Source organism: Myotis nattereri (genome assembly GCF_964212035.1).
Source record: "Myotis nattereri genome assembly, chromosome: Y".
Taxonomy (NCBI): Eukaryota; Metazoa; Chordata; class Mammalia; order Chiroptera; family Vespertilionidae; genus Myotis; species Myotis nattereri.
This window is the reverse complement of record NC_138094.1, coordinates 16589198-16602517: the sequence shown is the minus strand read 5'-3', so window position 1 is coordinate 16602517 and position 13320 is coordinate 16589198.

Genomic DNA, 13320 nt, shown 5'->3' with positions numbered 1-13320 from the left:
GTATTGTGACCTTCAACGTTGTGGGAAGTCATTCTGTCTTCCCTTGATCCCATTTTCTTTTCACCCACTTGCCCTCCTGCAATTGATTTTACTCAACGTCTAATGTCTCCTCAGGCAAGGCAAAGAGCTACCTCAGGAGCACTAACCCTCTGCCAAAACTACCTAGAAACAAGCAAAATGGTCCTAAGGGGAGGGTCTGGTCCACCTCCTGTGGCCGGTGACAGCCCATGCAAAAGGAAGTGGGATACAAAGGTAACTGGGCTCAGATGCATGTAGGAGTTATCGAGGGGCCAGGTACTGAGCTGGATTGGACTTGAAAGAGTAAGAGAAGCAGACAGAGCAGTGTCTGCCACCTCCCTCTCAGCTGCCTTCTCTGACTCTCAGGTTGAATCATCTTAGGCCATCAGGGGGCACCGCTGTCCTCATATGGGGAGGAAGTTTGCTGTGGTTTACCCCTGACCTGTATGAAGTCCTCACTGGTGTTTAACAGGAGATTCTCTTGAGTCTGTGTCTGCCACAGAGGTGTATGCCCTGTGTCTGCTGTGTCCCAACATTTCAACTTCCCAATATTTCTACTTCTGGAAGTGGCAATAACGGGCCCCGAGCATCAGACACTATGCAGATTGGGACAAGGGGGGCATGAGGACTCATTGCAACTGAGAGTGTCAAGGAAATGGCTGAGAAAGAATAAAAGAGTCCAGATTTGTCCATGGTTCTGGAGTAACCAAGCGATTGGATGTTTTCCGAGACAACCTCAGTCACTGTCCGCTCTTTCCTCCCAATGTCACATGAGGGAAGTCCTCAATTCCTCAGTCAAGTACCATGTTGATGCCCACAGGAGGAAAGACAAGGGCATCTGAGGTTGGATCCAGTCACCAGGTCTCAGTGTGTCCTGAGTAAGAAGAAACACTCAAACTATTCCCATTCTCTCAGGTTGGCTCGCCAGATTGTGTTCGTGGTCTTTTCAGGGTCCTGTGTCCTTGTCTGCCCTCAGGGTCTTGTGCCTTGTCCGGCACACCTGGAAAGTAGGTCACCATCTGCTTGCTGGAAGAAGTGATGGCACTGGGTTATGTGACCTGGTACCGTTTATGTCTCTGACATGGCCCCTAACCTCCTGATTTATGGGGTCACACTGGCCCTCAGGAATCCCTGAGCAGTTCTCTGGCCCCAAGTCTGGCAACACAGCCATGCTGACCATGCCTGGGCTTCAGTTGGAGGACAAGGCTGATCATTACTGTTGCTCACACACAAGGAGTGACACTCTTTACACAGTGGAGCCAGCTCATGGGACACTGGGAACTCAACTGGCCCTGTGCTCACAGGCTCCCTTCGTGCCCTGAAGATGCTTCCACAGCCTTCATTCACAATGGGCTGGAGAAACATTGCAGGAGCCTCTCTCACCATGGCATGCAAACCTTCTCTCTAGCTTATTCTTTTGGGACAGTGACGGTTTCCTCTTTACCTGTGTTTCAGAGTCCCAGAACATGCAACTCTTTCCACCTCTTCAACTGCAGTCATGGGGAGAAGAGGGCGAGCATGCATGGGGCCATTTTACCGCTCTCAGGAGAATCTCCACTTTAAGTGCTTTCATCTCTACCGCAGAGCAGAGCGCCTGAGATGGATTTTCTTCTACTGTTGCCCACTTCAATTCTGAGTGCCCAGGCTCTCTTGGCAGGATGGCCCTCCTCAGTGGGTGGTCCCTCTCTGGGCCCGTTGCTGAAAGAAGAGCAACTGAGAAAAGGGGACTGTGTTGCTGAGGGACTGAGGAGAGTCAGGTGCTCTCAGTCTTTTGGCATACCTCATTGTGACACCATATCCAAGGAGGCTGAGCAGTAAAGGTCTGGAGTTGCAACTCTGTTTCACGGAGAATGTCCTCTCCCTTAGAGCAATGGACTCCTAATCTGGAGGCGGTTCTCACAATGCCTCTCTCCCTATCACCTGGCCTCTTTCCAAAATGGCTCCTTTTTCCCCACAAGGGAAGAGATACCGGGTGTGTGTGTGCCCTCTTTGCAAGGACCCTCAAGGGGTCTGCGATACGTCGATGAGTTTCTACCTGGCACATATGTATTTCTGCTGTGTATATACAATGCCAAGAACTGTTTGGATGTCTCAATCAGCCTGGCAGAAGCACTGGAAAAACTGCACTGTGACTGATTCTTGCCATTTTTCCAGGATTTCCCCGGTTTTAGCACTGAAAGCGTATATCTTAGCAAGGTCCTCATTCTCAGGGAAATTAGGATAGGTGTTCATGGTGAAGATTAATTTAATGGTGATCTCGAGTGGGCTACGGGGTTCTGGGATTACACATTATTTCTGGGTGTATCTGTGAGGGTGTTCCTTGCTGTGACCGACATGTCACTGGCTGACTCAGTTTAGCAGACACATTGCCCTCCCGTGAGATTGAGCTCAAACAACCCGCTGAGGATCTGAGAAGAACAAAAGGCCAGGTAAGAAGGATCTGAGCCCCCCTGTGTCTCATGGATTGAATGGGGACATCTCATCTCACCTTCTCCTGCCCTCAGACTGAAATTTACATAATCTTCTTCCCTGGTTCTCAGGCCTTTGTAGTGAAATTGAGTGGCAACACCAGCTTTCCTGTCTCTGTAGCTTAGTGGGCAGCTCCTGGGACTTTCCTGCCTCAGTAATCAATAACCATGTGAGAACCTATTTTATATATCCAGGGTGGAGCAAAAGTAGCTTAACAGTTGTTCATGTGGAAAAGAATACCATGATTAATAAATAATAATACAGGCATAAACTCTGTGTTTCCCATACTCACAGCTGGAAACCTGCCTGTGCCCCATCCGTGTGTTTCTGAGTCAGGACAGACGGAGCCCAATGACAGAGCCGAGGGAATCAAGGCCGCCTTAGGGTGTCCTTACTTTCCTACTGCAGGAGTTACAGTGCTGAAGGCAGAGGAATCCTAGGACATCCCCCATTGCTGTGTGGGACAAAGGTAACAAGAACATCACAGGATGGCTGGGGTTAGGGCGATCCAAATCCTGCCCTTCTCGGGGACCACGGGCAGAGCTGGAGATTGGAAATTCTCCCTCAACCCCTTCTTGATCCCGCTCTGTTGGGAGATGCTTACTGGCACTTCCAGAAAAGGAATTATCCTGACACAATCAACATTGATACAAACAGTAAACATTCTTTGTGTCCCACTTAGGAATGGCTCAGCATGCAGCTAATGAGACTCTACATAGCAAAGGATAAAAACGAAAGTACCTTTCCCAACTACAGGCCCTTGCTGACCCCTTGCGGCCTTAGATAGTGAATACCGAGCACCATGCTCTGCTCCTACTCCTGTCCTCCCTCCCCAGCTCATGACCAGGGCCCGGGCCCCTCTGATCCAATTCATGATCCTTTAAAGTCCGCCAGAAAGGCTTATGTTGGGCAAAGATGTGTCGCCCATGGTAAAGCGTTTCTTCTTTGAAAGCAAGGATATACCTTCGCACAGACCCCAGTCCATTTTGAGATGTGTCAACAGCACCCTCTCCTTAATGGTTTCCCCACCTTGGTAGGAACACCTTGGAACTTAGAGGGGATGGAAGCCACCTCTGATGCCCAGAGAAGACCTCTGACAGAGCATGGAACTATCGACTCCCCACAGGTCTCTGGGTAATGAGAATCCCATGGAGCTTGGCCTAGAGGTTAGCTCATGTCAGCTATCCACAAGCCAGTGAACCATGACGATCAGGGTTGCTACCTTCTGGGTCTAGTTCCACGGCTTCTGGTTTAGCAGTCATGGCAACTTGAAAACGTCACCTGTCTTCTGTGCTGACAAGGGTAGGTGTCTGAGAAAATTGCAATGTCAGTGACTACCCAAGTCAAAGGTATTGAGAAGCTATGGACCGGGAGCTAACATCAGGCCGCTGTCCTCCTGAAGTGTACACAGCCCCTGTCCCCTGAAAACGTATAACATGTCCTTTTTCTTTCCATTTTTTTTTCATGGCAGTTATTTTTTAAAAATCTTTATTGTTGAAAGTATTACATATGTCTGTTTCCTTCCCCCCAGCGACCCTTCCAGGCTACTCCAGCTCCCTTCCCCAGGCCCTGACCGCCCCCATTGCCTGCTTCTGTGGGTTGTGCATACATTCACACAAGGTCCTTGGTTGGTTATGTCTCAGCCATCACCCACTCACCCTCCCCTGCCTTCCCTGTGAGTTTTCACAGCCTGTCCATGCTTCCATGTCTCCGCCTCCATGATTTTTAAATCAATGTATTTTGTTCATGAGATTCCAAATAAGAGTGAGATCACACGATACTTGTGTAGTTCTGGCTTGCTTATTCCCTGAGCATAATGCTCTATAGGTCCACCCATGCTTAGCAAATGAAAGAGTTCTTCCTTTTTTTCTGCTGAGTAGTATTCCATTGTGTCAATGTACAGCAGTTTGTTTGTCTTATCCACTCACCTGTTGATAGGCACTTAGGTGCTTTCCAAATCTTAGCAATTGTAAATTGTGCTGCTATGAATATAGGGGAACATGTATCCTTTCTGATGTGTGTTTTGGGTTTCCTAAAATATATTCCTAGAAGTGAGATGGCAGGGTCATATGGGAGTTCCGTTTTCAATTTTTTTATGGACATGCCATTTTGTTTGTCATTATGGCTGCACCAGTCTGCTTTCCCATCATCAGTGTGCTAGGGTTCCCTTTCCTCCACAACCTTGCCAGCACTTGTCATTTGTCGATGGTACCCATTCTGACAGGAGTGAGGTGATTCCTCATTGTCCTTTTAATTTGCTCAATGTCCTTTGGGTTTCTGGTATGTTGAAGGTGCTCTTTACATATTGACCTTTATACTCTACGTTCATATTTAGGGTTTTGTAGTAGCTAATAATTAGATTTGCCTCATAATTTTTGTTGAGTTCAAAGATCCATTTATTTGACTTATGAAGAATAATTGATGGTCATTCCCTTTTTGCTACTTTCTAAGCACAACAAAATGTAGTTTGTGTAGACGTTATTCCTCAATTTCTTCTTTCAACAGATATTTACACGTGTGCCTTCTGAGTGCTAAGTACGAGAAACACCATATTTTATTCAGCAATGAGTTTTGTGGTAAAGACAACAGATATTCAAGGAAAAGAAAGTAAGTACTATTATGCACAAGAATGTTGAGAAGGAAAATAAGGGTGGTAATTTAGGCGGAATCAGTGGGGGCACTTGAAAACGCTTTTATTCATAAAAAATCAAGGGAACCAAGGGTATTAGCTAAATCTTGAATGTTGGGGATGTGGCAGAGGTGCGTAGATCTCGAGGGAATATTTTAGACCCAGAATATGTGAATGGCTCTTCTGGCTGTCACTCTGTATCAGGGTCCCTGTGTGGCAGAAATTTTATTGGGATTTGTTTACAAAAGTAATACCAAATTTTCCTTCTGAAGTTGTTTATGTGCATCAGTTACTATCCCATCAGTTATGTTTACACAGCCAATTTGACTTTGGGACATCAGCGAATTTAAGCACTTATAATAATGAAAATGCTACGTTTTAAAATGTTATATTCATAGACCCATTTAAGTAAAAATAGCTGAGTGATGTAAACATACGATAGATTATGTAATGATTCTATTTCATAATAGAAGAGATGAAATCATTTTAAACTGTAAGCAAAGAATGCAATTCAAATGGAGAATTTTTACTTCTGGCATTTTAAACCAGAGAAGTAATAAAAATAATACAGACTATAAGTAAAATAAAAAAAATCACTCTGAACGAATGATTCAATACTTTATTTCCAAGCTAGTACACACTTGTTGACCACCTGGGCACACTTTAAAATGAATAAAAGCTGACAATGCAAAAATGAAGAGAGGGCAATGCATGTAATCTCTCATCATATGGGAGACATGTAAAACTTTGCTTATTTCTAGGGGGCATTTGCATAACTTTTAATAATCAATATATATGGCCCACACTTTTTCCTCCACCTTAGTGGTTTCCTGAGTCCCCACCCCATCTATTTAGCAGCTCCAGCCAAGCTGTTTGTAGCAGCTTTTCCATATGCATGGCCTGGCCTGGCTCAGGCTTCAGACTCTCTAACACCTCTCAAACAAGCAGCAGCTGGCATCAGAAAAAAATGTTAAAAACAACCCAAGATCCAGCACTAGCAGAAATCTGCATTGCTTCATGCTGGGTCTCTCCAGGGCATTTCCAAGCCCAATGAAAATAGCAGCTGGTGGTGGGCACGGTTGGAAGGTGCTGTGCCCAGCTTCACAGACCCCTCTCTTGCAGGATACAGGGTGTCCCGTGCCTCTCCCATTCAGTGGTACCAGCATTGTGAATGAGAAGCCTCCATGCACAGGCACCAGGACAGGAGACCCAGCTTCTTCTACTGGTTCTCTGACTACAGTGTGGCAGCATCTGGCAGGATTGCTGAGGTAGAATGTCGCTGGCCATGCCAGCATGCAGCTTCCTGTGTCCGCCTGCTGCTGGGGATTCTATTCGGGTCCCTGTGCTCTCCTAACCCAGGTCTGTTTGCCCTACCAGATCTTCAACAAGGACCTGTGGCTCAATGCCCTGAAGAACTATGAGTGGGCGATGGCCCCCAGTGAGCGGACAGGACGGGTGAGGAGGGGCCGCCTGGGTCTCCCCCGGTGTGCTGCCAGGTTCCTGGGCCATTGCTTTTCTATCAAAGGGACCCCTGGATGCTGGGAGGGATACAGCCTGTGACACCAGGGCCGCAGGGTGTGTGCCTGAGACAGGAACTACCAGTACAACAAGGGCAGTGCAATTCCAGCTCAGGCAGGGGGGCTTAGGCAGGAGGAGGGAGTGTGCATGTCCACTGTCACTCAGAGTCAAAGCAGATTCCTTGAGCCACTCCTCTGAGCTCTCCCTCTAGGCCGCCCACAGCACCTTCAGGCCTTGCCACCTGGCCCTCAACAGGGGCTGCCATGACATGTTCTTCCTATTCTCCTTTCCACAGGTGTCTGCAAATCCTCCTCATGCCGTGGCCTAGGCTGCTGCACTGCCACGCCACATTGCCCTGTTGCTGCTCACCACCATCTCCTATTTCCTCAAGGTCTCCTCTTCCTCCTGGGGCCACTGGGATTGGCCTGCTCCTTATCAGTATCTTAGGGGGCAAAGTGTGGGCCACAGAGCTGGAGGAATCCTTGTTTTGCAGCCTTGTCAGAGGTTCTTCAATCCTTTTATCCATTTAGGTTTTCCAAGGAGAATACCTCATTTGTGTACCCTCCCTAACTGGAAAACAGGGCAGCATGCCCTGAAGCAGAAACACAGTGCTTCATTTTGTATACAGTTCACTTCAAAGACTTTATGTACGTATGGTCATAGACACCCTGGGAAATCTGGGCCATGAATATAACTCACCATCCAAACACATTGCTTTGTATGTTTGTAGTAAAGTCAGACAAATTCAATTTTGTGGGAAACTTTATTCTGAAAATTTTAACACAACAAGTATTCAAATTAAACATTTAAGTATATTGTAATTAAATGAACACCTATGAAAAAACCTTGAATAATTCAAATTTTGCATTCTATAAAGAAATTTCATAAAGGGTCGATAATTCTTGCTTCTTCCCCATCCCACCGTTTGCTTTTAGTCATTCTTAAATAAAAGAAGGCAATGTCTTTACAAATTAAATGTCAACCAAACCTTAGCATTATTTTTTATTTCAGTGTTTACTTCCTTTGTCACAGGGGCTTCCCCTATGACTCCTCCAGAGGAGCCCAATAGTTTAGCTACTGCACTGTATGATTCACTCTCTCCTGCGTAGATGGTGAATCCTATGATCCCCGCCAGCACCACGCTCAGGACCTCTTACAGGGGTGTCCCATCGGCTGTTGCAGTAATTGTTAATCCCCCTCCATCATATCCATCTCGTCTGCGGCTGTAATAATCATCCCAGCGACTCCTTCCACCATAAGTCAGAGGGGCCCTCATGTTGGTGGTGCTCCACCTGAGCTTCCTGGAAAGTCAGTGACCAGATAACAATACTTTAACATCTTAAGGAATAAGTTTAAGTCAGTATGACATGACCCTAGTAAAGCCTTACATAGTTGGAAAACCTATGCTTTTATACATACACCTGTGCTAAAAATATGTCAGTATTGCTGAGGCAAGAAAGGGAGCTTACATTTATCTAAAATACAGCTGAAGAATAATGTTTTAACTGAAATAATTGATTATGAATATATGTGAAGGCACATTTTCTGGAAACAGGCTGAAATCCTGACCTTCGTATTATTTCTATGCTTCACACTATCAAATTATCCTTCTGAAAAAGAAAAAAGTGAAAAGAACCCCCTGGATGTTGTGCCTAAGTGTGTCGAGCACCAGCCTTTGCACTGCAGGATACCGGGTTTGACTCCAGGTCAAGGGCATGACCCTGATTTTCAGGGTCCATTCCTGTCGCTGGATGGGAATTGTACATGAAGAAACGAAACAAAGTATCTCTCTCACATTGATGTAGAGTTCTCTCAGCCCCACTCCCTCCGTACCACTCTCCCGAGGTCAATGATATATATCCTCAGGTGAGAAAAAAAAAAGAAAAAGAAAATGTTGTACTTTGTTTCATTAATAAAGACAATAAATGAGTGTGATCCTTCACCCCTGAAAGAATTGCACTGTTCCAAATGAGCTGCTAACAAAAGAAAACAAGACCTCCCAGATAATACAAAACCCATACTGCATATAGTCCTCCCTGTGGCAAATGGAAGTAAAATTAGAGTAAATCACAAGGCGGCCTGTTAAATCCAATCCTGTCACTTACACACAGTCTGTCTGGACACTTACCATAGCTCTCATAGGAACCTCTGTAATAGCCTCCAGTTCGATATTCAGAATAATATCTACCAGGACTGCTGCCACAGCCATCACAATCACTACGTTAAAAAAACACGGTATTAATTTTGTCCAAGTTAACAACTGCAGTGTGCTACTAGATAAAAAGAGAGAAGCCTTTTAAACACCTGTGTCTCCTACAGGAGTGCTCATCTCCAGAACCTGAAAGGCCATGGTCACAGTGTGCACCCTCCCTAGATGGTGGGCCATAATGCTTCCTGACTCGGGAACCTGGATCACCTCTGCCGGAATAACTGAAGGAAATAAAGCAGAAGTATTTTGAAATCACCTTCTAAGATACAGAACAGGGACACACTCTGACTACACAGATAGGAAAATGCCAATGGGCAGAAGGCTTCAAGAGACATTTCTCCAAAGAAGATACACAAACAGCTAACAAGCTCATGAAAGGATGGGTCATTAGGGAAGTGCCAATCAACTAAAATGAGATACTTTATTCCTAAGTAGGTTCCAATGTTTGAAGAGGAAAACATCAGGAAATGTTGGGGATTTAGAACAACTGGAATCCTGTGCACAAGGAACAGAAAGGTGACAAGGTCTGGCTACTGTTGGAAATAATGGAAATTAGGACTCTGAATATACTACATGCTACTTAGTCGGTCAATGGTAAATATTTAGTGTTATGATAGATGAATTTCACCTCACCAACAACAGTACCTAGCATGTATTAGGTGTCCTTATGTTTTGTTGCCGGTTACCTATAATTAGTAGTGCCATCATCATTTCTTGGAGACAAATGGTAATTTCTCCTGGAAGGGGTTTTCTCTTTGCAAGGAACGCCTGCATAATTCTCTCTCACACCTGACAGCGGTCCTGTAAATGACAAATACTTACGTGAGGGTATCACAATGGAGATCAATGTTTTAAGGAAAAAGCAACTATTCAAAGCACCACTTTATTTCCTCTTTCAATGAAAATGTTTACATTTCCTCTAAGACTCCAATAAGCTCATGGTTAAATGCACTGTAGAATGTTATTCTGGAATGTATTATCTTTTGACATCTTGTCCTCCCTCTATATCTTCCTTAATTTCTTAAATTACCATCGGTGGGAAAAACCTGTCCACTCCTGAACAAAGTGCAAGCAATTTCCATGATGTCCACATACATATTTATCAGTGCCTTCCTATATCTTGACACGCATTTGTCAATTTTTCTCCTTCTCTACTTTGCACTGTCTTTCTCACAATCTCTTGTTGACATTACTAAAAGATTCTTAATCGTCCTGCTACACTCACTCACCATGCACTTTCACTTATGAACTAATAATTCCTTCATTATGCAAGTATTGAATTATTAGCTTCTCGGTGAAAACACTTTCCATTGCTCCCGGAAGTCCATAATATGCCAAGTAATGCACATGCAATTTCAAAATCAACTTCCTCACTTATCTAAGAACATTTCATGGTGTACTTTCAAAAACATTTTGGACAGAGGACAAGCCTTGTGCTCTTGTTGTGCACTTGGGTATATCTATATATCCTATCTAATAAAAAAACAATATGCAAATTAACCATCACTCTGTCACAAAGATGACAGCAGCCACAGAGCTGGGGCAAGGAGGAGGCTTGGGTTTCCCCAGGTGATGGAGCAAACCAAGCTTCCCATCTGCCCTTGCTGGCCATGGGCTCTGCTCAAGGCTACAAAGTTTCAATTATAAACTACCCCCAAAAAAACAATAAATCCCCCATAAACTAAAAAAAGGAGAGTCTGGGAGCTTGGGTCACCAGCGGGTTAAAAACAGCCCTCAGCCCCTCACCCCGGCTGGCCAGGAATACCAGCAGGATCCTCACCCTGATCCGGGACACCCTTCAGGGCAAACTAGCCAGCCCCTACAGGTGCACCAGGCCTCTGTCCTATATAACAAAAGGGTAATAGGCAAATTAACTCTATCAGGAGAACAACTGGAAATGACTGATCACTATTACACACGCTGACCACCAGGGAGAAGATGTTCAATGCAGGAGCTGCCCCCCTGGTTGTCAGTGCACTCCCACAGGGGGAGCTCTACTCAGTCACAAGCCAGGCTGATGGGGGCCAGCACAGTGGTGGTGTTGGGAGCCTCTCCAGCCTTCTCAGCAGTGCTAAGGTCGTCCTACTGCAGCTTACGCCTTCTCCCTGCTGGCAAGTGGACATTCCTGAGGGCTCTCGGGTGGCCAGAAGGATGTCTGACTTCCAGCTGAGGTGGACATGCTAAGCCAGCAGGTGGACAACCCCCGAGGGAGTCCCAGACTGCAAGAGGGTACAAGCTGGGCTGACGGACCTCCCCGAGTGAACAAATTTTTGTGCACCAGGCCTCTAGTCTACACTAGTAAAGGACAAACTTGCAAATTGACCGTACCTTCACTACACCTAAGCCATGCCCACCCGCCAATCAGAGTGACTATATGCAAATTAAACCAACCAATAAGGCAGCTGGCAGCCATGGAGCTGAAGCGAGCAGGAGGCTTGGTTGCCCCAGTGATGGAGGAAGCCAAGCTTCCTGCTTGCCATGACCGGATCTGAGCTCCACTCAAGGCAACAAATTTTCAATTATAGAAGATAAATAAATCCCAGATTTCTGCTTAAGCTGGCCGTGGCCTCGGAGCTGGAGCGAGCAGGAGGCTTGGGCTGCCCCTGGTATGGAGGAAGCCAAGCCTCCCGCCCGCCCTGGCTGGCTCTGAGCTACACTCAAGGCTACAAATTTTCAATTATACTAGGTAAATAAATCCCAGAATATAAAAAAAACAAAGACAAAAACAAAAAAGAGGAGAGGCTGGGAGCTTCCATCGCCAGGGTCTTGGCCAACCTAAAAGCAGCCCTCAGCCCCTCACCCAGGCTGGCCAAACCTTCATGGCGTTAGGGTATCCACTGGGGTGGGGCTTGACCAGCCTGAAAGAGCCATCAGCCCCTCATCCAGGCTGGCCAGGCACTCCAGTGGGCACCCCCACCCTGATGGGTGTGTGACCTGCTGCAAACAGCAATCATCCCCTCATCCAGGCTGGCCAGGCAGCCCAGTGGGGACCCCAACCCTGATCCAGGACACCCTTCAGGGCAAACCAGCCGGCCCCCACCTGTGCACCAGACTTCTATCCTATATAGTAAAAGGGTACTATGCCTCTCAGCACCGGGATCAGCTGAGCCTCGAGGCCTCCCGGCACCGGGATCAGCGTGACAGGGGGCAGCGCCCAAACCCCCTGATCGCCCTGAGGCTCTGTGTGTGACAGGGGGCGGGGCCATAACCTCCCTATCCGCCCTCTCTGTTCGTGACAGGGGAAGGTGCCCCAACTCCCCAATCAGCCCTGCTCTGAGCCCGACCAGTGGCTGCACCTAGGGATTGGGCCTGCCCTCTGCCACCCGGGAGCAGGCCTAAGCCAGCAGGTTGTTATCTCCCGAGGGGTCCCAGACTGCGAGAGGGCACAGGCCGGGCTGAGGGGACCCACCCTCCCCCTCGAGTGCACAAATTTTTGTACACCGGGCCTCTCTCTACATATAAAAGACTGAGTGACTGTATGTCTTTGTGACCATCAGACCCACAGCCAGTATACATGATGTGCACTGGCAATCTACATTTATAAAAGGCAAATATGCTAAGTGTCCATCTGGGTAATGACATCATGTAGCAATGCCCGGCTTCCTCTCCCCAGCAACTCACCTCCTTGCAGTTTCTTCAGTCCTGGAACATGACTTGGTTTAGAGCCAGGTGGGAATATTTTACACTAACCAAATGTCTGTGAAGCATTTTCCCGTGTGTCTTTTGATCCTCACAGAAGTCGTGGAATAGGTAGATGGTAGACTCGGTGGTATCCTATTTTCTCTTCATTAGCCAGAAAACAGAGATTTAGAAAGCTGAGAAACTTGACCTGACTGAAAATAAGGAAGAAATGATGGAACTTGTAAATGACTTCAGGTTTTCTCACTGTGAAGAATATAGTCAAACACTGCTGCAGTTAAATGGTTTACTCTTTGTTCTCCCTGGGTGAGCTACAATAATAACCTGCTTTGTGTTGAAATTTACTGCTGTGTTGCTCACAATTACCTGAAAGAGAAGTTGCGCTGCTTCACTGGGTTGGAAAAAATTTAGCTACCTTAGACAGCAGGTCTAATTAAGCAAGTTTACACCCTCTCACTCTCTCTCTGTCACTCTAGGTTGACCTGCCCACGTGCGAAACATATGCAGCTCTTGCTGGCGCCAATGGTATGCATGTGTTTCAATTTGTCATGGTCAATCCTGAATTTGGTTGACACTTCTATTATAGAGAAAGGGCAAATAGCGGCATTACAATATTTCTTCTAATTAATTCCTTAGTATTACTTAGTATTTCCTTAGTATTAATTAATTAGGGCCACAAGTATTCTAATAGTGGCAAGATGTCATCTGTGAATAGTAAGGTTTTATTGGGCCAAAAGCCTAAGGGACCATTATGAGTCGTTGCTATGATGCACACTGACCAGCAGGTGGCAGATGCTCAACACAGGAGCTTCCCCCTGGTGGTCAGGGAGCTCCCAGA